Raw genomic sequence first — 27,248 nt, 5'->3', positions numbered from 1 at the left:
CCATTTCATTTCAGTGTCATGACTCTGGGAGAGTTTCTTAAATATTTTCACATGCTGAAGCAACTGCAATTCTGGGGTCATTTGTGGAATACTATATTTATTGATGTAATTTTTCATTAAAATTATGTTATAATCATAAATATAAACAGTTTTTTAATTTTTAATTTTATTTTTTTCTAAAAAACTGATTTAAGTGTAATACATTAAAACCATGTAACACTTTTATATTGCATTTGCCATTTCTGAACAATACAAAGTAGAGGCAAATAGAGACATTTCATAATAATGTTGATTCCCCATTCCTTTCCTTAAGACCCAGCCCTCCCTCAAATATTCCCTCCCACCCATTACAGAACTCTATCCATAATAAAACACTTAAATAGTTCATAAATAGTAAATTATGAAAAAATAGCAATAATTGTTTCTTTCCTTCTTGTAAAAAAGAACATGGCAACAAAGACACGCAGCCAGAAACTGGCTGAGGGTGTCTAACATGGACAGTTATTTGGGGTATGGGCTAACCTACTATCAAGGTAGGGTGGGATGGAGAAGGGATAGAACAGGAATTCAACAATCTGCCTGAGATACCAGGCCCCCTTCCTTCCCTAACAAGAGTGGAAGGATCAGATGGGAAACCACAACTCTTGTAGATGGGAGGAGAGGGCACATGCAGCCCCCATTTCCAACCTCCCTGCATGAAGTCAGGGAGTAGGACATATGGCACAGCAATGACTTCACCGAGGCAAGAATCTGCTCTCTCCTCATGAGTTTAAGAAAATATCTGTGGCCGGGTGCGGTGGCTCACACCTGTAATCCCAGCACTTTGGGAGGCCGAGGCGGGCGGATCACGAGGTCAGGAGTTTGAGACCAGCCTGACTAACACGGTGAAACCCTATCTCTACTAAAAACACAAAAAATTAGCTGGCCATGGTGGCAGGCACCTGTAATCCCAGCTACTTGGGAGGCTGAGGCAGGAGAATCACTTGAACCCAGGAGGTGGAGGTTGCAGTGAGCCAAGATCACACCACTGCACTCCAGCCCAGGCGACAGTGTGAGACTCTGTTTCAAAAAGAAAAGAAAAGAAAAGATTTGCTAGCCTTGTAGATATGGACTGCCTGTTAAACAGACAGAGGTGTCTCCACCTTAGCTCCACAAGCAGGAGAGCACTGTTGGAAAAGATGGGAAGAGCAAAGAAATCTCCTCTGGAGAATGACCTAAAATTCATTTAATAAGTCTTCATATTTACAAAAACAACCAGAATATATTTCAAATTGCAAAACAGTAATAATCATTACACGCTGGCAGTGAGTAGGATTCTGCCTAGGAAGAGCTATGATCTCCCAGCCCACGGCTGCCCCATGTTTTAACAAAAGGGGTAAAGATTACCCCATGTCCCACTCTCCCCATTCCTCCAGCCTTAAGAAATTCATCAAGAAAGAAGGAGTTTAAAGAGGAGCTGTCCTGGCAGAGCAATCACCACACTTCTTTTCACAAACACCAGGTTCTTCTGAGGGAATCCTATGACTAGGCATCTCGCTGACACTTTTGGGGTTTTGATCTGAAACTGGCTTGAAATTATGTGCTGTGCACATTTTTCCTTTATTCAGGATAAAAAGAAGAAGAAAGTTGGGAGGTGGTTAAACACCTTTATCCCCCCAAAACCTTTACAGAGATTACAGAGATCAGAGAGAAAGAACTGAGGTGGGTATAATGTGCCAGCTAGTCTGTCCTGAGGAAATTATGAGTACAGCTCCTGGTGAAACATGAGGGGAAAGAAAACTGCCAAGTCCAGCCATCCCATTCCCAGCATGAAGAATGGGGGTCTGAAAAAGCTCAACTGTGAAAGCCAAGGTTAGCCCGTTGAAAATCCATCCACCCAATTCTGGAGTGGAGGGGTTGCTGCAGTCCTCAACTGTCTGAGGCACTAATGCCCATTCATGAGGAAGGGGAAAGAGACTAGGTTCTTCTTCAGGAAGAAGATGGAGAGCTCCCCTCGCTTCCTTTTTGATGGGCAAGTAGAAGAAAACTCAGTATTGCTGGGGCAAGGGCTGACATCTTGGGATCACAGAGATGGCAGAATCTTGTTTCAGGTCTTCTGAGTCTTTGTGCTCAATGGGTGAACTCTTACTCTGCAATGTCAAGCTTTTCCAAAGTTGTACTTGTGGTTAGCATTTGCAAAGTCTCTCCAACTACATGTGAGAAACTGGGGTCAGGAATAGGTGAACCCTCACTGATTTCCTCCAAAGGTGGAGTCTGAGGTAAAACATCAGGACAACCAAGGTGAACACCTGGCTCCACTTCCGCCTTTGTTGTGGTTTGTGCCTTGTGTTCCCCTGAGACCGATGGCTGGTAAGTAACGCAGGAGTTGTCACTGGAGCCTGCTTGCCCAGAGAAAGATGAGCCAGACTGAAATTTTTTGGAAGGAGAAGGCTTCAAGGGGATCTTCTTCTTTTTTTGAGACAGGGTCTCACTCTTTTGCCCAGGCTGGAGTGCAGTGGCACAATCTCGGCTCACTGCAACCTCTGCATCCCAGGCTCAAGCGATTCTCCTGCCTCAGCCTACCAACTAGCTGAGGTTACAGGCATGTGCCACTACTGCCTGGCTAATTTCTGTGTGTTTAGTAGAGATGGGGTTTCACCATGTTGGCCAAGCTGGTCTTGAACTCCTGACCTCAGGTGATCCATCCGCCTTGGCCTCCCAAATTCCTGGGATTACAGGTGTGAGCCACGGCACCTGGCCGGGATCTTCTTAAATGCTGTGTTGCACATGAAGCACTGGAACCATTCAGTGTAGAAGCCTGGGCGATGCGCTGAGACAGTGTCCCCATCACATACCAGGGCTTTCCGAGAATGCTCCAGCTTCTTAAACCTGTAAGACTGTAGAATGTCAGTGATGCCAGCACAAAGCAGCATCCTCTCCCCTCTACTATTCTGGGCAGGGATGCCACCTGTATGGTCATCAGTCTCCATGGGGCTGCCCCGTCAAGCCTCTCCCTGGATGGATTCCATGGCTGTGGAATACAGAGCCCTTTGAGGGGGCTGGTCTTCAAGTGGGAACTGAGCATCGTGTTTGGCTGCTTAAGGGCTCTCGTGCATGATCTATGCTGTGGATTGACATCAAGAGGCTATAGTCCATTATCTCAAAGATCTGCAGCACCAAAGAGTTACGCTGTAGGGTCTTACAGACAGCGTTGTACATGTCAGCATCCAAAAAAAAAGACCATCGGGATGTCTTGTAAGAATAGGTTTTTAAATGTGGGAAGAGGCTTCTCTTGCTCTTTCTGGGAAGCCTGCTTATTGTAGGTTGAACCTTTGAAGTCATATTTGGTATGCATTTTGACCAGTCTTAGTAAGAGATTCTTCATCACCACAATCTGCATGTTCTTGCCGCCTGCCTGCACACAGCACAGTCCATAGAATTTAGGCAGCAAAGTCCAAGGGTTCTGGTTGAGGTCGATGTGGTATCCTGGAAGCAGCTTCTGCAGAAACTCCGCCTCTTTATGTTGGGCTGTTTTAATAGTGAATTCATCGTGGATGGACACATATAACAGGGAACCATCAGCTCCAGAGCTACTGAGTTCAATCAGTGGCTCACTGCAGAGGGAGTACAAGTCGTCATCAGGGCAGATACCAAATAGCTCCTGAAAGTAGCAGAAGGCAACAGGTGTATAGGTCTTGAAAGGAAAGTCACTGCAGTGATGAGCAGGGGTCAGGCTGCTCCTTCCACGGGGGAAGAAGATACTCCCCACCACGCAGAAGTCTTGCATGAGGACATCACCCTCTGGCGTGGGACCCAGGCTCCCCACAGTGTGAGTAATGCCCAACTGGATGGCACATTTCAGGGTGATGAGGTCGTCTTTCTATAGGTTGTCTCTCCTGAGGAATCAACACCTCGATGGCCTATTTTCTTGATGGGCATGCCCGAGGCACAAGGCACCTCAGACGCCATGGGTCTCTTGATTCCAGATGCTGAGGAGGAGGTACAGGAAGCAACCCCTGGATCAAAGGATGAAAAACTGACCGCGGAGGAGGCCCTGAGGAGGCCGACCGCCATCTTGGCAAACCCTCCCCTCAGCGGCCTGGCCTCTTTGAATCCGGTTTTCCTCTGCTCTAATTGAATCTTCCTTCCCCAAGTCCCTTCACAGAACCCGCATCTGGGCCACCTCCCCGCCGCCCCGCGGGCCCCCTCAGACGCGTGGAGCCGGCTCTAGACCAGCTCAGGGCCGCCCCATTCGCCTGGCCTGGGGAGAACTCCCGCCTCGCAGGCCTTTGGCGATTTTACCTGCTCTCCGCGGGAGGCACTTCACCCTTTCACAAAAGACTAAGCCCCAGCTGGCTGCCGGCCGGCGTCCGGACCAAGCCACACCTGGAAAAAAAACGGGGCATGAAAAGCCCCAGCGGAGCGAACGCCGCCGCTCCGTCCTCCGGCCACGGCCTGTTTATGGCCCAACCCGGCCGCTCCACTCTCCACACGGGTGGCCCAGAAAAATCAGACCACTGCAGTAATAGGTTTTATTATGAAATTACAATCATGAGCCTGGATATCCACTAAAAAAGCAATCAAATCAAACATAATTAATTTAATTAATTTAAATTAATGTTTATTCACTCATTCGCTGTCCATCTGCTCACACTTGCTCACACACTGGTAATAGCAAGCGCCAAAGGCTTAAGAAAAAATAGTGAGAGAAAAATAAAATTGAGATGCAATATGCAAATCACTTGCTCACTATGTGTTCCAAGGGAAGGACAATCACTGCTCGTCCTGGGCAGAGAGCCAATGTTCTCTAGGACCACAGCTGAAAAATCACTGGTTTTGCGGAAAGTTGGGTCCTAGGAATTGGGATACAGGACTGGACATTTTTAAACGGGAGAAAAATAGAAAGTACGCAGCACAGCCAGTGACATTTGAGGAGCACAGGCATGAGCGGAGGGCGCACCTGGAGACTCAGTGCTGGCCTAAGGTCCTGGCCAAGTGCACAGATCCTCACCTCTATCTCTGCCTGAGCCTCTGTCCTGAGCCTCAGTCCTTAGTCAGTAACTGCTTGCTGGCCGTTTCCACCTGCATGTCCGGCCATGATTCAAACACTAAAGCTACTCCCGAAGCAGCGCACCCTCCAAATACCCCATTTCAGGAAACAGTGCTGGGACCTTCCGTCCTGCTGGTCAGGTAATCATGAGCTTGGGCTGTTCCCATCCCTTCCCCGCTTGCCCAGAGTCAGACACCTCACCCTGACAACTCTTGTTAGTTAACAACTCTCTAGTCAGTCTCTTTCTTTCCCATTCTTTCAGTCATCAATGTAGTCCTTGTCCTCTGATCCTGCCACTCAACGTGTGTGACAGCATCTCCTGCTTGGGTTTTCCCTCTAATCAAGTCTATATGCTCCCATCATATTCTCAGAATGCACAGTAACAAATTGAAGATACTGAGATACCTGCTTCACTGCATATAATTCATTGTTTCCCAAAATTTTAAATCTATGGGTCCTCCCTTCTTTTTGGTGGACACTTATTACTAACTCAATGAACAAGTGTTTTACAGAACACCCTTTGGGGAATGTGTTCATAGCACAAAGTCCACACGCTTTTGTTTGACACTAAAGGCTTTCTGCAAACCTCCTGTATCTCCTGCTCCAGTGTTCTCTCTCATTATTCCCTTTTACTTACGTTCCTTGAATGTGCTACGCACAGCCTCCATGTGTGTTTCTGTGTCCTCCATGACCGAGGAATATCGTCTCTGTGTTTCTGGGGTTACTTAATGCTCCGTCTTACCTCAAAGTCCTGGCCCTCTTCACTTCTTCCTTAACAGGACCCCTGACAGCTCAATCACCCAGGAAACGTCTTTCTGCTGATTCATGTGTCACTCGATTTCTGGGCCACTCATGGCACTTTGGGGAACTCCTATTGGTAGAGATCATTTTGTCTCCATCAGGGGCTAGTAGCTCTTCCTCACCAACTCAGCCTGACCTCTGCTCTTGCTGGGGACGCAGACATCTCAAAGATTCTATCATATCTTCCATCTGTCCCACTGTGCAATCTGCTCCTCCTCTATGGAGGCCTTTGGCAGGCCCACCATATTCTAGCTCAGCTCCTATCTGTACCCTGCCCAGGATATGGAATGTTTCTGGTTTCTTTCATAGCATGCCACACAGGAGTCGTGGGAAACTTAAGACTAATGACTCTCTCTTTGCCCAGTCACTATCTTTATTCTGTTAGAATAACACACATTGGCTGTAAAATGAGGGATATTCCCAGAATTCTTTTTTCTTTCTTTTCTTTAGAGACAAAGTCTCACTCTGCTGCCCAGGATGGAGTGTGATGGTACAATCATAGCTTACTGCAGCCTCAAATTCCTGGCTCAAGTGATCCTCCTGCCTCAGCCTCCTGAGTAGCTAGGACTACAGGCATGCACTTTTTTTTTTTTTTGGTAGAGACAGGGTCTTGCTATGTTGCCCAGGTTGGTCTCTAACTCCTGGGCTCGAGCGATCCTCCCACCTCAGCCTCCGAAAGCACTGGAATTACAGGCCCGAGCCACTGCACCTGGCCCATTTCCAGAATTCTAAATGGGGATGGGGCACACATCCCTATGCATCTAGCATCATTCTCAGCCTGTCCAACAGCCTCCCTGGGCTCTGTCATTTCATTCTGCACTGCAAACAGCAGTGGAAGCCAAGACACATTGCTCCAATGTCTCGCTTCTCCTCCTTCCCAGTCTCCAGGCCAAAGGGCTCTCTTTTCTTCCCCTGCTTGCAGGAGGCACTTTGTCTGCCTTTTCTCTTCAACGTGGATTTGCCCCCCTCTCCTCCATGATTTCAAGAAGACAGAAGGACAACTGGAGGACATGCTCTTCACAGAGGCAAAGAATTTTTTTAAAGCTATTAGCTTAATATTTTCAAAATATTAATGTGTAACACATATGGCTGTGTTTTATAAATATAAAGCTTGTAAAAATAGAAGGGCTATAAATATTATTAGTAATTACTTGAAGAAATTGAAAGTGAAGAGAAAAATGTTAAAGACAGCCTTGACTTTTGCCCAAGTCAGCCACTTCTGTGCTCTGGGCCCAGCGAAGACAGCAGAGGATCCAAGTCCATCCTCCAGTCACTGCAAAGATCTTAGAAGGGTGGTGGCTGATGAGCAGGATTGGCAATCCAGTGAACCCTGTGAGTTCACTGTCAGCTGTGGAGAGGATGCTTCTCTCCATCGTAATTGTTGTTTATGAACTTCCCACGCCAGGTCTAGGGTCTGCCAGGGATTGGCTGCATGCTTCAGTTCTGAGAGGTCCACACTGAAGAGTCAGAATGAGCCTCTCTGTCCCTTGTTTATCACAAAAACCAAGTGTTTCTCCCTGATGTAGGATCCTCCTCCTGAGCCTGACCCATCCTCAGCACCCCAACTCACTACAGAAGCCAGAAATTCTAATGCCCAAGCAAAACAGAGATTTGGGCCAAAATATGATCTAAAGTCAAGGCTCAAGTTTCTGAAGAAGTAGATTTATTTTACTAAAATTAGCATCTTTCCAAATTAGATCGTAATCTGTAAAGCATTAGCTGTCACAGCCTGAGCCTGAATTTGGGTTGCTTGGTGAGAGGTAGTCAGCCCTTCTCAAAAACCGACTGAAGTTTTGTAGGGGTGTGGGGCTTTGGGTGGGCAAATCCTGATGTCGACCTTCCTCTCATAAAAGAAGACTCAGAAAGGTCTCAAGCACAGTCTTAATCAGCCCCCAAGTGCAGCGGCCACCTGATAGATTAGTCATCCTTTAATTAATGACCTCAACGTGCACTGTGTTTGAGTGGGTGCCTGGCAGTGCCCTAGGAATGCCAAGCTGAGTAAGACAGGGCCTCTTCTCCGGAACGCTCACATCTGATCCTAAACAGAGACATACAATTCCAACAGTTAAGTGCTCTTATAGAGGGAAGCACAGGGCAATTTCCTGGACTCTGCTCCCACAGCTTTTATATAACACTGAAGACCAAAACCCATGTTGAACTCCACCTCCACAGAAACAAACCATCTCATTGACTTTATCCATCTCAATCCAATACAAATCCAGGAGTACATGAAGTTCAGCTAACATGGAGCACTTTCTTTATTTGGTGTTTTATCTGAGTTGACATTCTTCTATTTTTGGAACACTTGGACACATTTTAGAAATTTTTGTTAGTCAAACAAATTATATTCAGGGATTGAATTCCAAGGCTGGTGATCCCCCCACTGCTGAGTCGACCTGAGGAATCATTAGAACTGCCCCTTTCTCCAGGGAACCCATGAAAACTTCCTCAGGGTCACAGATTCTCTTACCAGGGCCTCTAGCACAATTCTAAAAATTCAGCAGCCACCCTTGCCATTCAAAAGCCTGCATTACCTCAGAAATGGGCAGGTTGAGAAGCAACTTGCAGGCATGTCTCTGTCACAGTCCAGGATGAGGGACGGAGGTCCATTGCAAACCCTGGGCCTGCAATGCCCTTAGGTGGAGATTCTAGGCCTCCTTGGAGGGTGACCAGCATAGCCGCATTAACATGACACCTCGAAGCTGGAGGAGAGAAGGAGAAGGCTACTCCAACCATGATGAGCCCAGGTCTCTTTCAGTACTGGCTGGCATCAGATGGATTTGTCAGAGTGTCTTCCTCTGGGTTACCCATGGCTGATCAGGAGCAGGGAGCTCTGTGTTAACCTCTGTCCTCTCCAAACACCTGAGGAATTGACCTCCTTTCCTGTCTGCTCCCATAGTGACTAAATCAATTATAAAGAAATTAAGAGGGAGCCTAGGGGCCTCAAAGAAAGTGGCAAACAGCCCCTCACTCTGGGCCAGGCCTGCTCCGAATCTCCTGCAGGCATTTATGTGTCTTCAAAGCCCTCTGATAGTCAATCCATCACATGCTTAACATAAACTGTTATTCTGTACTGTGTATAGTATACAGATATAAAATCCTAAATCATATTAAACCACAAATCATTAGCAGATGGCTGTTTAGCTGTCACACACACACAGTGAGTGAGAATGTCCTCACAGCTGGCAGACACTTCCAGGATGGATGCCATCTCCCTCCTAGCTTCTACCCTTCCCAGGGCACCCGTTTCTCAAGTCATGGCCCAGCCCTTGCCTGGCTGTCCTCAGAACGTCCTGCCCTGTTGCCCTAAGACAGGCAAAAATCCCATCTTCTCCTTCTGAAGCTGGAGGAAAGAAAGCACATGCAAATTCTAGAACACTCCAAGTCGTAACTCTTTACAAGTCTTGCAGAAATTTTTATACCTGACTCATTCTTGTAATCTCATGACTTATCAGGAATTGGAAACGAACTACAGCTAAGTATGAGGGGTTAGAAACAGGAATCAGAGGCTCCTGTAGAGATGAAATGAGGGGACAGGGGTGCCATGGGCAGGTGATGGGAGGAAGCTCAGCCAGGAAGAGGTAAGAGTTAACTGAAATCAGGCATTCCGGCAGGGGAGCAGAGACTCGGAGGCACAAGGACTTGGGAGTTCTCGGTACAGGTAGCAGGGGTCAATCATTGACTTGGGGAGGACCAGACTTCCTGGCAGGGGCCCAGCTAACTGGATAGAGGTGAAGATTCAGTTCAGGAGCAAAGCTGCCAGCACCAGTGAGGTCTGAGCTGGTAAAGATTACTTGGCTCACCTCTGAGTCAACTAAGGTAGACTCTTGAGTTCTTCAAGTTCTCCAACTCTCAGCCTCCTTCCCAGGTCTCAGAGCAGAGCACAGACTGAAGGTGAACTCAAAGACTCAAGTTGTTTGCAAAGCATGGCCTTCAGATCAGGAAATGGGTCAGGTCATGACAGTTTTACAATGTTTTGCTTGCTGCAAGAATTCACAGTGTGTCATTATTAGTGTCAGACATCAAAATGGAGCCCCCCTTGCCTTCCCCATGTATTGCAATAAAGACCATTCTCATTTCTCTAAATTTGCTCTTAATAACCATTAGTGAATGCTATATGGCACTTGACATCATAGCAGACACTTTTAGGTTGGTAAACTATGTTTGAAGAGAACATTTCTCTTATCCTGGCCAAGCCTGTGGGGAAAATTTTGTTCATCATGTGCCCAGAACTATTCTTGATGCCAGGACCAAATATATTAATGATCAGTGCTTCCTTCTCAAAGACCCGCATCGTTTATAATATGTTATAATGTGTTATTTTGGCAGGAACGATTACTATTCCAACGTGGAGCAGTGGCTCTCAAGCTGGAGAGAGGATCAGGACCCCCAGGAAGGCCAGTTAAAATGCAGGTGGCTGAGAAAGTACCCCAAGTTTCTGATTCAGTAGGTCAGGGTGGAGAACTTGGGCAAGGTCCCAAGGGATGCTGATGCTACTGGGCTGAGAACCACTCTTCGAAAACCTCTGCTATGCAGAGAGTGGGTGGGAAAACTGAGTAAGGTGGACAAGCCACACCGAGGACGCAGCTGCAGACAGAGGCCAGCCTGAGCTGCTTTCTGGAGAAAACCCCTACAGCTCAGCAGCCTGGACAGAGGGTTGGAAGAGGTGAGTGGACATTCTATTTTATTTCTCCACTCATTGTCCACTCATGCCTTGAAGTTGGAAAGAGGTAAATTCAGGGGACATAAAGACCTGAGGACTGTTAACCTATCAAATAAATTACATCAAGGGAAAGCACATTAGCTGTATACACAGACTCAGAAAATTAGAATACACATATGAATGACAGATTCCCAGCAGAATAGTAAGGGAATCTAGAATGTTTCAATAAATCTAGCCTTCAAAACTATTATAAGAAGAGTATCTGTCTGTCCATAGTGTGTCTTGTGGGGAAACTGATGTAGACAAGATGCTGGGCCAGATGTAGACAAGATGTAGACAAGATTCGGTCATTGGTCTGACCGAATGTGACCATCATGCTCTTAAATTTGTATCAGTCATTGTCTGGGAGAACAAAAATATACTAGCATCCTGGATGCTTTGATGAAAAGAACATAATCACTTTTCTGTATCTTGGGCTAGACCAAGCAGGAACTTTACTTGTCTTAATCCCTTAAAATTTTGTTTGTTTTTGTTTGTTCATTTGTTTGTTTTAGATTTAGGGCCTCACTATGTTGCCCAGGCTGGTCTTGAACTCCTAGGTTCAAGTAATCCTCCCACTTCAGCCTTCCAAGTAGCTGAGACCATAGGCATGAGCCACAGCGCCTGGCTTGTCTTAGCCCCTATTTTGTCCAAATATCTGCCACATAGAATGCACTTAATATATACTTTTAATATATGCTTTGGTCTATAGTTTTCTTATGATGTCTTTGTCTGGTTTTAGTATTGGGGTAATACTGCCTCATAGAAAGAGTTAGAAAGTTTTTCTTCCTCTTCTGTTTTCTGGAAGACTGTGTAAAGGATTAATATTAATTCCTCTTTGAATGTTTGGAAGAATTTATTAGCAAAGCCATCTGGGCTTGTACTTTTCTTTGTGGGAAATGTTTTGATTACTAACTCAATTTCTGGTTATAGGTTAATGCGGATTTTTCTATTTCTTCTTAAGTCACTTATGGTAGTTTGTGTTTTTTTCCAAAAAGTACTTTTCCATTTCATCTAAGTTATCAAATTTGTTGGCATAAAATTGATTTTAATCTCACTTTATAATCCTTTTTTATTTCTGTAAAGTTAGTAGTAATGTATCCTATTTCATTCTTGATTTTAATAATTTGAGTCTTCTTTCTTTTTCTCCTGGTCAGTCATACTAAAAATGTGTCCATTTTCTTGGTCATTTCAAAGAACCAACTGTTGGTTTCATTTATCTTCTCTATTGCTATTCTATTCTCTATTTATTTTTGCTCTAATATTAATTATTCTGTTTTCTGCACTTCTTTTTTATAATTTCTTAATGTAAAATGTGGGCTTATTCACTTGATCTTTCTTCATTTTTAATATAGATGTTTAACAGTTATAAATTTCCATCTAAGCAATGCATTAGCTACATTCCATAAGTTCTGGTGTGTTATGCTTTATATTACTTTATACTGTCTTTGATAGATGTTTTGAGGTCATAAATCTGTTGCTTCTGTAGTATTTTTGAAGAAGCAAAAATACCGATTTGTCTGTAAGCTAAAGCTCTAAGGTCTGGCTGTGGGGCTTCTGCAATGCATTGCACATATTGTACTGAGAGTTCGTGTCTTTGGTTTGAGCCTTTAGATTCTGGGATCTGGACAAATGGCCATGGTGAGGACTGGGAACCTAAGTGTGGCCACAATGCCTGGCCCCATCCTCCCTGACCTAACTGTGCCTACTGGCCATGCTGGAGGGGTCAGACCCTCCAGGAATTCATAGCCTGTCTCTTTCCCAGGCTCTGTATCTGGTACATAACAATTAAAATTAGCAACATCCTAAAAATAAGGGTTACTAACATTAACATTATAATTAGTGTATGTAATTACAACTACTATATAAAAGAGAAATCCTTTTGTATGCAAAGTGTGCAAGGAAAATTGGGTGTGTTTTTGGTAAGGAAGATTAAAAGAAAGGCATGAGAATGTGGTGTTTATTGAGAAAAAATAACTTTATCTAGTTTAGAAGTTATTTAAATGTTTCAAATTGAAGGGGAAATGATATAGATAAAACTGAATAAATATAGAAAGTTTGGGAAAAAACTTTTAAGAGGTTATAAAAGGCTTATGAAAATCTTTTGTATTCAAAAACTGACAGGGGTTGGGTTGATTTGTTTATAAGTTTTTATTAAAATTAGTTTTAGTATTAATAATACACTGATGCAATGGTAAAATTTGGTTTTCTCTTTTGAACGAGATTTTCATGTAGTAAAAGATTTTTACTCACCTTTTGAGTAAACTTTAAAGAGGGAGGGAAGGAGAGATTGACTTTATTAGGTCTTTTGATTATTTGGAAAACCGAATCTCCTGTCTCTCAAAGAGTAAAAGTTGTGGCTTCTTAAATGTTTTGAATTATCACTTTGACTAAATGAATGACTATTATTTTACAGCAACTTATGATCTCACTTTGGTCAAGTATTGTAAGTCTTCCTTATTTTAATATCAGATGTTTTAAACCTTTGATATTTGACAAACTTCAAAATCAAATTTCTAAATTCAGTCTTTTTGACTTCAAACTTACATTTTGAACATTAGAGCCCTGGAAATCCAAGAGAGACACATTAGACTTACTTGATATGTTAAAATTATACAGAAAATATTTTCAAATAAGTGGTGTTTAACTTTCTTTGAGTTATATTTGTATAAATGTGTTGTTAATGCATTCCAGAATTGTATGAGATTCCTAAATTTCTGATGTCTTAGTATATGTTATCAATTATAATTATGGTTGTTATGTTAAATTATTGTAGGCCACAGAAATAACCAAAGTTTATTGTCAATTATGCCTTTAACCATGACCATATTAAGTCTTGTCTACAGTTACTTAATTCTCATGTATTTTTCTGAAAACTCTTTTTAAGCAATTATAACCCTAAAGTGTTGAGTCTTCAAGGAAGTTCACAAAAAGGATGGAAAAGATAAGCACTCTTGAATACCAGTTTCTGGTAACTTTAAAATAATATTATTTGGACTGGGTAAGAAACTAACTGGTTTATAAAACTATTAACCCAAGCAGGACAAGAATTAATTGAATTCCAAGAAAATACTTTGCCAGATTTTCATGCTAAATCAGTCAGTACTGATATTGTTAAGATATGCAATTTGAATATACTTTATGGTCCAAATCAAATTACCTATGGTAACCCAAGTAATAGACAGAACTATGCATTTGCATTGGAGTAACAAAATTGGTACTTAAGACAATATAAATCCAATATTTAGCATGGGCTCATGGAGAACCTGGGTGGCCTCCTGGTTCTTCCTGAGTCCTTAAAGTTTTTATTATTAAAATCTCTGTACTCCATGACTTGTCATGGAAGAGCTAAAATGATCTAAATAGAAAATATATGTATATATTAGTGCGGTGACTTCTAAATTCCTAAAATGGTTTATAACCGATGTTTGGTTTGTCAAATCTGTAATCCTGAGAAGACAATAAAAAATTTAGGTAAATTTTGGTAACTGATATGCCATTTAAACATTTATAGAGGGATTCCATTTAAATACTATTTTCAGTGCATGTTTACTGGTTGTATAGAAACCTTTGCATGCAAGAAGGCTGATACTTCAATAGCGAAAAGCTACACACACTAGTAAATGTGTTTCCTTCGTGGGGCATTCCTGGATAAATATTTAATGATAGAAGTACTTGTTTCAATGGGTGAGTTGTAAAATGGTTAGGTAAGGTATTACAGATGCAATAATATCAGGCAAAGCTAACTGAATCAACTGGATTGCCTTGGTTAAAGGTATTACAGATTGATGACAATCAGGTCCGCTTCTAGTGGAGAACACAAGTTGACCCTTTATGAGGTAGTCACTGGAAGGCCTGTGCCCCTAATAATAAATCTCATATTTTTTGCTCCTAAACTCTGATTTGTCTAAATGTGGTTAAACTGTCATGCATTATGCCAAAGTATATTTTCACCAGGTGAAGGAAGCTTTCTATGGTCCACTGACAGAGAACAATCGAATCCTCATGATCTAGAACCCGGAGATTGGGTCTTCAAATAATGACATCAGAGAAAGACTGTACTTGCCATCCACACTGCAGCGAAAGCACTGGGATGTCAAACCTTGGGTCTGTAATCTTACAACTCAGAAAGTCCCCTCCAGGCTCTTGAACAGCACACCCATTGTTGATTTTATGGTAAAGATAACCAGAGAAGTTTCTCCCCCAAAGTAGACGCATTCTAGATGTGGGCAGCTTTCCCAAATTCATGGATCTAGACTCCTCTGCCATCAGGAAACGTACCCCTCTTTTTTTACCTTATGCCTCTGTGAACAATAGAACTTGGAAAGGGGTCTTGTGTTCATCCACAGGGTATACTTTTATTTGTGGTGGATTTCACAGCCAGCCTTATACATGGGCAAACTTATGCCTCGATGGATGGAAGATGAAGGGCTAATGCAGGCTAGGAATTTTAATGGTACTTTTTTTGCTCTAGTCAGACAGAATCAGAACATTGGCCCACTCCTCTTAATACATCAGATGTCAAAAGGAGCACTGCCAGGAGGCCTTCCTCTTTCTGGGTGGACATCATTTTTAAGTCTCCTTTATCATGATTTAAAGTAAATGAGGTAATAATTAGAAATTTATCCCTCATAATAGGTTCTGGCAGATTCTACTACAAAGGCCATGGTTATACAATAGGCTTGTTTAAATTCTCTTTTTCACTATAATTCTTATGTGTACTTGTTCTAAGAAAACTAAAATCATAGTATTTCAAAGGCTACAGATGATTCAACAAGTGCCAGCAGCTACATAGATCAATGACTTGGTTGAGGTCTGATTTTTTTTGGCCACTCTGTGATGCCATCCCAATTTGGCTTTTGGGTGCTCTTAAAATCCTTCACCGAGATGTATTCTCTTTCTTCTCAATGTTGACAAGGCTATTTGGGAATAAGTTTTCCCACAAACAAGGACATCTTGACACTTAGACTTTGATCATGGATGCTTTCAAGAAGAAAGGTTTTTGATCAAAGAGGGAAAATGAGAATGTGTGTGTGTGTCTGTGTGTGTGGAAAGTATGTGTATATATGTGTGTGTATATTTATATGTGTGTATATGTGTAGAAATATGCCTTTTATCTGAGGAATGGGAGCCCTCTTAAACTATTAGGCCTGAAGAGGCATTAACATGAGACAGCAGTCACGTCCTACTTCCCCCAACCCTTGAGCTATGTAATCGTCTCTTTAAACTGCTTGTATTGCCACATACAAATTTAAATTAACCTAACTATGCCACATGCCAGACACCATAAACCACATCCTATAGCTCAACAATGTATAGCCAATCACTAATCAATGTTATTTCTGTAAACCAATAAGAATTCCTGACAAAAACTGTATCAGCCCATCCGTTGTCCCCCTTTTTGTCTTTAAAAATCTGCTTGTAACAAAGACTGAATGAAGCACTCCCCAAGGCAACTTGGAAGTGTGTCCCAGGCAGCTGTCCTCAACCATGGCCCAAGTTAACTCTCTATATTAATTTTGCCTCAGCTTCTTCCTTCAGGTCAACAGCTAATGTACTGAATTTTTTATTTCTATCATTCTATTTTTCAATTTCAAAAGTTTTCTTTGGCTCTATTTTATAATTTCTATGTGTTTATTAATATTCTCTATTTGATGAGACATAATTCATGTACTTTTCTTTAGTTCTTCACACCTGGTTTACCTTAGTTCTTTGGCATATTTATAACAGCTGATTTAATGCCTTTCTCTACTAAATCCAATATTTCTTTCATCAGAGGCAGTTTCCATTAACTATGTTTTCCTGCTTTGGGCCAAATTTTCTTTTTATTTGGAAGTCTCTTAAGTTTTGTTGAAAACTAAACATTTTAAATAATATAATGTAGCAACTCTGGAAATCAGAACACTCCCTTCTTCACAGAGGCTGTTCTGTCTGTTTGCTATTTGTTTTGTGACTTCCTGGGCTAATTCTGTGGAGCCTGTGGTCTCTGTTGTTAAGTGGCCACTGGAGTCTCAGTTGGTTTGGAGGTCAGCTAATCACTGAACATAGATATCCTTAAATGTGTTGAGTCTTCCCACTGCTGCCGTGGGGCTCTGCTTGGTGGAGGTGATATTTCCTTTCCCGCCTGGCAGGCTGTTTACAACCCTGTCTTCTGCATCGCTTCCTGCCTGAGGCAATCGTGAGGTAAGAGACTTGGACCCCTGCAGCAACACTCGTAGGCCTGTACAACCCTGCACCTGTACAGGACTCTATTCTGGGGATTAGCTTGGAACTTTTCAAAGCCCCTTCTGGTCATCTCAGTCTTCAGACCTCAGATTGTCCTTTTTTTTCTTGTCAGCCTTTTTGTTTATTTGCCCCTAATGCTAGTGTTGCCTCAGGCATCTGTCTGTCACTGATTTTTTTTTTTTTTTTCCAATAAATGCTGCAGGGGAAAAGCTGTCCACACTGACTGAGCTCTGAGTCAGATCAAGTAAAGACAAGCCCTTGAGTGGAGGTTTCCAGGGAACTTCCAGACATGCCTGTGAAAGGAAAATAAAATCTTGGGACCCCAAACTCACTATGCCAAAGGGAACATTGAGCGTGGGGACTGAATCATGTAAAAAAGAAAACTGCTTTCCTTTTGTTCTCAAACAGATGGCTGCAACATCGAAGGCTGCATAGCTCCCCAGGTGGCCTCCCTCACAAATTGCTCACAAGGAAATTCCTTGTAGGCCCTCAAATCTTTGATAATACATGTTCCCCCTATAAATCAACTGTAAAACAGAGTTGTGTTGAATCTCACCCTGACAATGTAAATTAACAGCTTGTGTCACAGGTATGGGACAAAGACAAGACTAGAAATTATTCCTCTGCCCACCCTGAGGTAAATGCATATTTGACCTCTTCCTTACACTATACTTACTTCAACTTATGCAAAATGTAGACCTACGGACCATGAGATGAATGCATAGTTGACTTTTTCCTCACTCCTCTCTTTCCACTGTCAAATGTGGATTCAGCAGGCACTAATCGGAGCCTCACAAGAATGCAACTGCTTGCCTCACAGCCTAACTCCTGCTCTTTTCTTCTTACTTCCTTTCCCTCCTGACCACTCTTTCCCCCATAAGTACTGAAGTCCTCAAAACTCTCTTTGGAAGAAGCACAGGCCACAGATCCTACTGTAACTTGTTTTCCTTTTTCCCAGGCATTTCCCCAACTTTGGCAAAATAAACCTTCCAAACTACTGACATCTGCCTCAGACACTTTTTAGTTTACATATCCCATGTCCAATCGCAGAGTACCTGAGGACAGGAGTTGGGGAGCTCAGACCGATGCTACCCCCTCTAGTGGCTGGGAGGCTGCTAATTTCCACAGCAATCATAATTGTGTGGCTGCCAGTTTTTCAAGGCTACTGCAGAGCTGATGGAAGAGTGCTGCAGTAGGAAAAGTTAAAATGCCACAAAGCTGTTACGAAGATTCAGCATTTCTCTTGAATACAAGTTCTTTGGGTTGTTGCAAGAGTGGTTAATTTCTAGAGTCTTGAAAAGATTTATTCTTACAATTTTTCCAGTATTCATACCTCCTTCGTGGAAGAACGTATCACCATGCTGTTTCATCTGCAGGTAGACATTTTAAAACAAAGGGCACTTACCTAGTAAAAGGTGTGTAACTACTAAAATGTCTAGTAGTTAGGGACTACTAAATTGGTATAGAAGTAGCAAATATAGAAAGCCTGAAGGGGAATGAAAAAGGCAGAAACTATTAGCTTAAAAGAGAACCTCCCACCGCAAGGCTGAGATACAGATCCCTCGGGGAGGGTGTGGCTTCTCCAGGCAGTGAGGACACTTGCTGGGGGTGCAGACCAGGGGGAGTCAGAAGCAAGCACAGCCATGCCTCTGCCCAGCCACCCCCTGGAATCCACACTGAAAGCACGTCAGATGTGAACCCCTTCCTCTTGCTATGGTGCCTGCAGTCCCTCTAGCACCATATTGACAAATCCTCACATCACCAGCTGGCAAAACAGACATTTACACTGTCCCGCTCCAGCACCACAAAACAAAGCCAAGAAAAGGGAACGTGGAGCATAAAGGCAATATACTGATAATGGGCACTGCACCTCTTGATAATATACTGATAACGGGCATGCATCTCTTGATAATATACTGATAACGGGAACTGCACCTCTTGATAATATACTGATAACGGGCACTGCACCTCTTGATAATATACTGATAACAGGCACTGCATCTCTTGATAATACACTGATAACGGGCATGCACCTCTTGGTAATATACTGATAACGGGCATGCACTTCTTGATAATATACTGATAACGGGCATGCACCTCTTGATAATATACTGATAATGGGCACTGCACCTCTTGATAATATACTGACAATAGGCACTGCATCTCTTGATAATATACTGATAACGGGCATGCACCTCTTGATAATATACTGATAACAGGCACTGCACCTCTTGGTAATATACTGATAATGGGCACTGCATCTCTTGATAATATACTGATAACGGGCACTGCATCTCTTGGTAATATACTGATAATGGGCACTGCATCTCTTGATAATATACTGATAACGGGCACTGCATCTCTTGGTAATATACTGATAATGGGCACTGCATCTCTTGATAACGGAAATGCAATCCTCTGTAGTGCATCCAGCTCCAGCCCCTCTGCCACCCATGCAGAAGCCAGCAATCTATAGGCATCCCCAAAATGGAAGCTTCTTTATTCAAATGACATCTAGTCTTATCAAGACCCAAGTCCATTTGATCCAGGAAGCCTTTACCCTGTTGGTAGACTTTCACATTTTCTTATGCTCATCTGGTAGGTTCTTTGAATGTGTGAATTTGTATTTATATTAGTATTCTATATTTTAAACCTGAATAGCTGGCAGCCTAAAGTTGGTGAGCTTTCAATTCAATAACAGAATTGGCCACTTAGTGAAGCATATTTTATAGTCTTGGAGATTGATTCAGACTGATTATATTTGGGCGGTATGACTAAGTCCTTGAGCTGCTATCTGCAGTTCCAAAATGTAACCAAGTTGCCAGCTGCTCTTCCTTATAGGAAAGAGCTACAGGGCAGAGTCAGGAGCCACATGGCAGCTGCAGGCAGCAATGTCCCATCCCGTATGCTCACCACAACTGGCTCCCAGGGCGTCTCGCAGGAAACCTCCTGGTAGAATTTTTTAATAACTGTTTATTTGAGAAGTGATCTTCCAAAACGGCTCCCTAACTGCATGTTTATTTATAAAACAAAGAACTGACTTGGGGAAAACATGACAACTAAAAACAGTTTGCCTTAGGATACTGTAAAGAACAATCATTTGAATTATTTTTCCTGCAGGACTTTTGGATGCTTCAGAGAGCAGACAGTTGCCTCAGAAGTAATGTGCGGTGAATATCCTTGTCATCCTGGTGGTTTCATTGTGGATTCCCTTTATTCTCCACCTAGGAATATGATGAAAGTCACCCTAAAGTGACATTGGAATTTAAAGATGAAAAGTATTATAAAGTGCAATTTTCTGGAATGTGAAATGCCAGCAACAGAGAGAAGAAGGAGCAGAAATAAAGCCACTTCAGAGCACAGACACTAATCCAGATCAGTGGGAGCGACGTTGCCACATACGCGTTTTAATCAGCCAGGAACCTCTGCTTTTGAGGAGCAAATGGTCAGTCTTGCTGGGGCTGTAGATGGGGCATAAGAAGGGAGAATCAAGATTCGAAATGATGCAACGTGGCGTTTCTCCAATTGCCAAGATTATTCTGTAACCAGAGTCTGAGGTATTCCAGGGAAATGTACCTCTTTGAGGACTTGCCAGGAGATTATTTTCACCCTTAAGGTAGAATCACAGACAGAAACTTTTGTTCCATAATGTCAGTAGCTGAGGCAGCTGTGACCCCCACTGCTCTGAGGCATGGTCTCCCACAGAGGGCCCCTGAGTCCCTCTGCCTTTCCCATTTCCAGCAGTGGATGTTGGTCGTGTGGCTGCCTCACAGCTCACAGGTCAGCAGGCCATGTCCCTCCAGAACAGTTTGCAGGTTTCCAGATGGTGTGAGCCACTGGGAACATTGGACGCCTGGCAGATAAATTCCAAAAAGAAGAGGCACGGACAATGAAAATTTTCTAAGATTTAAAACCATTGGTCTCAGTTGACGTTATCCCCTCTTAAAGAGAGGATATAGATAACGCTGCACTTTTGTTTCCTTATCTGCTCAAAAGGGGGTGGATTAGGGATAGGCCAAGGGTCCATGACTGCCCATGACCAAAGCCAGCTTGCTTTTCCCTTTACAAATTGTGGCCTAGGACAGTTTTGTACAAACAACAAGGCCAGTTTGAGGCATGGAGGGTAACACAGGCCTGATCACTGTGAGTATCTTACTTCATGGACAGCTGGGTTTTGAATAGTCCCATCTTCCTTACCTTTATAGCAGGCAGGCTCCATGCCCAGCTTTTATAGCTCCCTCCTGGGAAACACCCCCTACCTATCACTCCATTGGTACAGCTGGACTTGTGGACGAGAAACGACCCCTTGGAAAGTGCAGAGTTCTGCACGCTCAGTCTGCATTTCATCACCCATGCTTGCTTTATGCTCCTCACTTCCACGTTCAAATGGCAGTGCCATGCCTGCAAATCCCATCATGTTCCATTTGAGTCTTTTCTCCCCATGGACATTAAACTCTCTATGGAAAATATGTTCTGCAAAAACTGTATCTCCTCACTTTTAAAATTAGCTGAGAAGTAGAAATAATAGCTTTCCATTTTTATTCTTCAAAGAGATATAGCACTTGGCCAATTCAAGGGTAGAAACTCTCTCTTAATTGCTTTTTTGGGCCTATAGTAACTTCAAATTGAGACTATCCTCAAAGACATGTGGGCTTAGGAACCAAAAATAATTCTGTTTTCAGCAATCACCACTTCTGAGCAAACTCGGATCTTTATACAGGTCTAATGGCAAAGGACTATAGAGTCCATGGGGAATCACATCTTTTAAATGTCTGAAAGAGTATTAATGCCTAAATTACTAATAATTATAGTCAGCTTCCTTTGAAGCAAAGACATTGAATGCAGAGCAGAGAAAACATAAGGGTAAACTGTCTTTGCACTTGGCTCCTTATCAAGACATTGAATGCAGAGCAGAGAAAACATACTGCAAGGCTGAGCCATCTCTGCAGTTGGCTCCTCATCTGGTTTAAGAAAAGTGTCTCAAGGCCAACCTAATCTTTGGGTTGAAAAGAGGCATTTTAGGAAAAGATAGCAATTTGGGTTGCCTGTGGGACGCTGGCTCCTTCATGGATCTAGTGTCAAGCTGCACACACCCTTGTGAGTTATATTCACATCACCATGTGACACCCACAGAGACACTTCCCTCACACAGACTGATAAAAACTCCATGTTGGGCCAATTTTTAATCTGCACCCTATAAATTCAAATTCCATGTGTAGTTTGGCTTAATACAACCAGCCCACCCCGTGGCTCTCTTTGGCCAGTTAACTCCACTGGCTTCCAGGGAATTCCCGCAAATCTTCCCAAGGCAAGGTCTTCTATCCCAGGCCCCACCAGCATCTGCCTCCACCCATCTGAAGCCATTCCTTCTCCTTTCGGGTCCTCCTGCTAGTAGTTAGCATTAGGGAGGTCCTGCTCAGCACTACAGTCGTGGGGTTCTTTCTTTGAGGCTTATGTCATTCTAGCCTCATTACAGGAAAAACAATTGTTTTTCCTGTAATGAGGATATAGTTATCCAGCTTTCAAGAGCTGTGGTCGGGGTGAGTGAGAGGTAGTAGTGGGGAAACAGCACCTGCCTGTCTGCTTGGCTTCCGCAGGGCAGTCCTACAGCTTAAAATCACTTTCATGTGTCATTTGTTAATCTTCAGGACTGACATTTGATTTGAAAAATGTACTTCCTTCCAATTAATCTTATATCTCCTTAGAGATTTTTTTTTGCAAATATATACCATAATTTTGTCCTCTCTAAGCTTACTTTAAAAGTAAATTAAAAAGACAATCAACTAACAGGTACTTATTAAAAACTTATTTTATGGGAAGTATCGCTATGCTGGGGCTAAGAGATACATATAGCAAATCTGTTTCTGGAAGAATGTGTAAGAGAGTGAGCAAAGAGTAACCAGGAATCAAATCAGCAAGTAATAAGTTTACAGCAATGTGGAGGTTCACAGAAGGCCCTGGCAAGTTGGGGTGGGCTGTGAGCCCCATGGCAGCCCCTGCCCAGAGCCACAGCTTCAGGCCCTGGGTCACCTTATGCTGCTGGTGCAGAGTCCCCGAGCCCGATCACACCAGCACACTGTGCCTGCCAACTGTCCCACACTGAGGGACTTACTCCCTCCCCTTCTCTGAGCGTATTTTATAAATACCTTTGTTTTATAACTTATTGCTCCAACATAATGTAAACTTTAAATTGCTGGCGTCATTCATTTTTTTACTCCCAAGTCACAGCATCTGCCAAACACAGAATAGATCTTCAATAAATGGTGGATTGAGTTGGCACTATTTACGAACTATATTGACTGGAAATGGTTTCACAAAGGTGGTAAGATTCCAACTGAGCATTGAGGATTAGGGGTAAAATTTGGCCAGTTGAAAGCTGTAGCAAGGATGTTCCAGTGCATGGGACTGTGAGAGCAAAGGACGGGAAAATACAGGAGAGGATCTAATAAAAGGCAACTGTGAGAAGGGGGCCAGATGTAAGGAGCCCTGGAAATGAGCAGATGTGCCCCCACTCTCGCTGGTAGCTACTGGGGGCGTCTGGGTCTTCTGCATGGGACTGTGGCACACAGATGAGGGAAAGCAATTCTCACACCAGCCCAGTGCAACAATGATGACTTTTCCTAGATTTACCCAAGCCAGGAGGCAAGGGCCTGGGATGGGAGATACAGAGACCAGTATTATGAGAGACTAATCAAATATGAGAAGGGTTGGCCTGGTAGGTTAGAAAAAAATGATTTAATATAGCCGCCTTTAACTGATGTTTGAATTTATCTCCCCATGACTAATTTAGTTAAGAAATTACACAAAATCTCTGTTGGTTCTTGGAAACATGAGAATCCTTGACTAAAGGAGCTATGAGCTTCCCTTGTCTGCCCCAGTTCCCTGGGCAACACAGCAGCAACACCCAGCCAAGCTTGTGCCCAGCATAGTCAGAATTAGACACAGTCCGTGGGTGAGCACAAGTGGTAGCCTTGGAAAGAGGCCAGGGTCAGCATCAGAGGGGCAGCGTGACCATCAGTCTTGGTGCCCACGGGCAGCTGCAAGCAGGCGAGACCCAAGTCCAGGCACCAGGAACACAAAGCAAGATGCACAGTCGGGACGCATTGTGGCAGGTGACACAAATGTTGGCTTCACTGACAGTCACTGGAAGGTCGGTGCTAGTGTCCTGGGCAGTGGCGTCATGAAGACAGGGCCATCTCTCCTTCCTGCTCAGCTGCTCCCTCTCCCGGATCCCTGCTCAGGGAACACGGCTGTCATCAGAGCCAGGTTCACACGCTGGTCTCTCAGCAACTCCGGCAGAAAGGAGGGATTTCCACTTCCCTATAATCCTGTCCAAACCCAGAAATTATGTTTTCTTGGCTCCACTAAGGCCACAAGCCCAACCCTGAACTAACTGTGGTAGCCAGAGGGGATGCAGAGCCCAGAGGGCCAGGGCCATGTCGTGGCCACTCCTGGGAATATGGAGAATGGGTGATTCCCCCAGGAAAATCCCAGTGCTGTCATCCTAGGGAGAATGACTGGATGCTGGACAGACAAAAAAACTAAAGAGAGAGAGAGAGATGCTCACTGCAGGAGAAATGGGCCTTGCAGTGAATACAGGTCCCACTGGGTGCTGGTTCACGACCCAGGCTGGGGCCTCCACTCAAAGTTTGTAAAGGGCTTTGGGGAGTTCAAAGAAAAGGAAGATAGTAGTTATTCTTAAATGTTTCCCTGCAGACTTGGAAGCAGAGGAATAAATGAAAGATGGCCCTCCACAATGCTTGCACCCCCCTCCAAACCCCTGGTTTTCTAGTCAGATTTAAACCAAGCTGATTATACTTACTCTGGGCCAAATTAATTTATCATTTCTTCTGGGATTAACCTCTGGAAATATGCCATAGAAGAAATGGACTGTTAAAGTTTCTCTGGATGAAAACACACAGCCAGGATTTAGCTTTTACCATCAGCAATGCTTTGCTAGCAAATCATAACGTATCATATACATGCCATTGTATGGGACTGTGTGCCAACATCATTTACACTCAGGATTATACGCAAATCCATTACTCAATGACCTTCTAATAACTTTTAATACTGGTTTATACAGTAGTTGAATTTGTTAAAGTTTTGTTTGTATAAGAGATATCAATGATGGCTATATTTTCATAAATCTGAAAAAAATAAGTAAACTAGCCTGGAAAGATTTATTCTTAGTGAATCCAGAGTCACTGAGTTCCCATGATACTATTCAACTCTTGGAGCAGAGGCCATATTTTTCCTTCATTTTCTTTGTTAATTTATAGTAGCCAAATATTAAACTAAGAACATATACAGAAGCAAAAACAACACACCTCTCAAATCAGTGGACTCAGACTATTGCTGTCATGAGTGGAGGCATGTGGTCTCCTTCAGGACTGTGAAATATAGTGTGACATTGGGTTCTGGGCACCATAATTTAAGAGGCCCACTGAGAGGTCTAGAATGGCCAATGGGAAAGGGATATAGTTCATGAAACAGGCAAAGGAACTTGTGAACACAAAGGAAAAATGACATTTGAAATTCCATGGTGGGGAGGAGGAAATATATCTGTTCTAGAAGACCCCCAAGGAACGGTGACAACCAAGGAAAAGAAAACTCAGGAGGAGATTTTGGCTCATTCAGAACTGTTCCACGCTGCTCTGGCTGGCCTTTGGTTGAAAGCATGAGGGATTTCTTAGCCCTGAATGTGCTCAAAAGGAAGGTGGATGATCACAAAATAATCTTGTTATTAAAAAGAATCCTACTGCCAGGCACGGTGGCTCATGCCTATAATCTCAGCACTTTGGGAGGCCGAGGTGGGCAGATCACGAGGTCAGGAGATCAGACCATCCTGGTTAACATTGTGAAATCCCGTCTCTTCTAAAAAATACAAAAAAAATTAGCCAGGCATGGTAGCGGGTGCTTGTAGTCCCAGGTACTCAGGAGGCTGAGGCAGGAGAATTGCTTGAACCCAGGAGGCAGAGGTTGCAGTGAGCTGAGATCGCGCCATTGCACTCCAGCCTGGTCAACAGAGCGAAACTCCATCTCAAAAAAAAAAAAAAAAAGAAAGAAAGAAAGAAAGAAAAGAATCTTACTATGCAAAACTAAATTCTTCACCTGTGCCTGGGACTCTGTCCTTCTAAAGGATTTTGATCAGCCAATCAGTTTCAACCCACTTCCTGCCATCCTCGTTGCCACCACTCTCATTCAAACCACCCTCATTTCCCTCCTGGACTATGTAAAGGAAAATAAGCTAATCAGCTTCAACATCTATTTCTCCATCAACCAATCAGCTTCAGTATCTATTTCTCCATCAACTCCTCCCATCATGATGTAGGTTTCCCATTCTTAAAAACAAGCATAAACCAAAAACTGGCACTTCCCATATCTCCTTCAGCTGCCAACCTTTCTCTTGTCACTTACAGCCACACTTCTTGCATGCGTTGTCTAGATGCAGTCTGCATCATTTCACCCTGAACACACATCGCAAACCACTCAGCCTGTGAACCACTCCTCTGAGTGTAACCGTGCCAAGGTCATTCATGATTTTCATGTCAATGAATCCAGTGGACACGTGTCAGTCCTCAAGTTGAATGATCTCTCATGGTGACTCTTGAAACATTCATATCCCTGATGCTCCCATGACTACGTTTTCCTGGTGTTCTTACCAACTCCCCGACCACCACTGCACAGTCTCATTTGTTATCTCTTCCTCTTCTATCCACTTCTTAAAGCAGAAGCCCAAGAATGTGAATTTGAAAAAAGATCCCAAGTGGTCTGATGCCATGATTCAGGGGCCACACAGGAAAGAACTCTGCCATACATGGAACCATTCAGGGGCCAAATGTGGAGAATGCAGCTGTACACAGTGGTGTTCGGGGCCACACTGGAGGATGCTGCTGTACACAGTGGTGTTGAGGGCCACACTGGAGGATGCTGTCATACATGGTGGTGTTCGGGGCCACACTGGAGGATGCTTCTGTACACAGTGGTGTTGAGGGCCACACTGGAGGATGCTGTCATACATGGTGGTGTTTGGGGCCACACTGAAGGATGCTGTCATACATGTTTGTGTTCAGGGGCCACACTGGAGGATGCTGTCATACATGGTGGTGTTCAGGGCCACACTGAAGGATGCTGTCATACATGGTGGTGTTGAGGGCTACACTGGAGGATGCTGTCATACATGTTTGTGTTCAGGGGCCACACTGGAGGATGCTGCTGTACATGGCGGTGCTCCCCTGCACTCCTTCCTGACCCTAACCCTCTCTACCAAACATTCCCCTGGTTTCAAGGACATATAAGGTGAGGATTTCCAAAGGACTCTCCGTTGGCCCCTGAGCTGTAAATAGAACTGCTTTCTCAACATCTTCACTTGGTCCTGAGTAGACACATCCAAACTTCTCATCTTCATCTCCCAGCCTCCTCTTCTTCCAGATTCTCTGTCTTAGGGCCACCTCCTGGGCACATATCAGGTGAAACGGATCCTGGAGT

General features: G+C 43.5%; 1 pseudogene; it reads right to left on the bottom strand.

Moving 5' to 3' along the window:
• Positions 1 to 1,924: 1,924 nt before the first annotated feature.
• LOC116813670 (phosphatidylinositol 4-phosphate 5-kinase type-1 alpha-like) lies at positions 1,925 to 4,053 on the bottom strand (annotated as a pseudogene).
• Between the last annotated feature and the right edge of the window lie 23,195 nt (positions 4,054 to 27,248).

This window comes from Hylobates moloch, unplaced genomic scaffold (assembly GCF_009828535.3).
Source record: "Hylobates moloch isolate HMO894 unplaced genomic scaffold, HMol_V3 SCAFFOLD_1, whole genome shotgun sequence".
NCBI classification, from domain to species: Eukaryota; Metazoa; Chordata; class Mammalia; order Primates; family Hylobatidae; genus Hylobates; species Hylobates moloch.
Note: the sequence above shows the minus strand (reverse complement) of the source record. Positions and strands in the feature narration are given on the sequence as shown.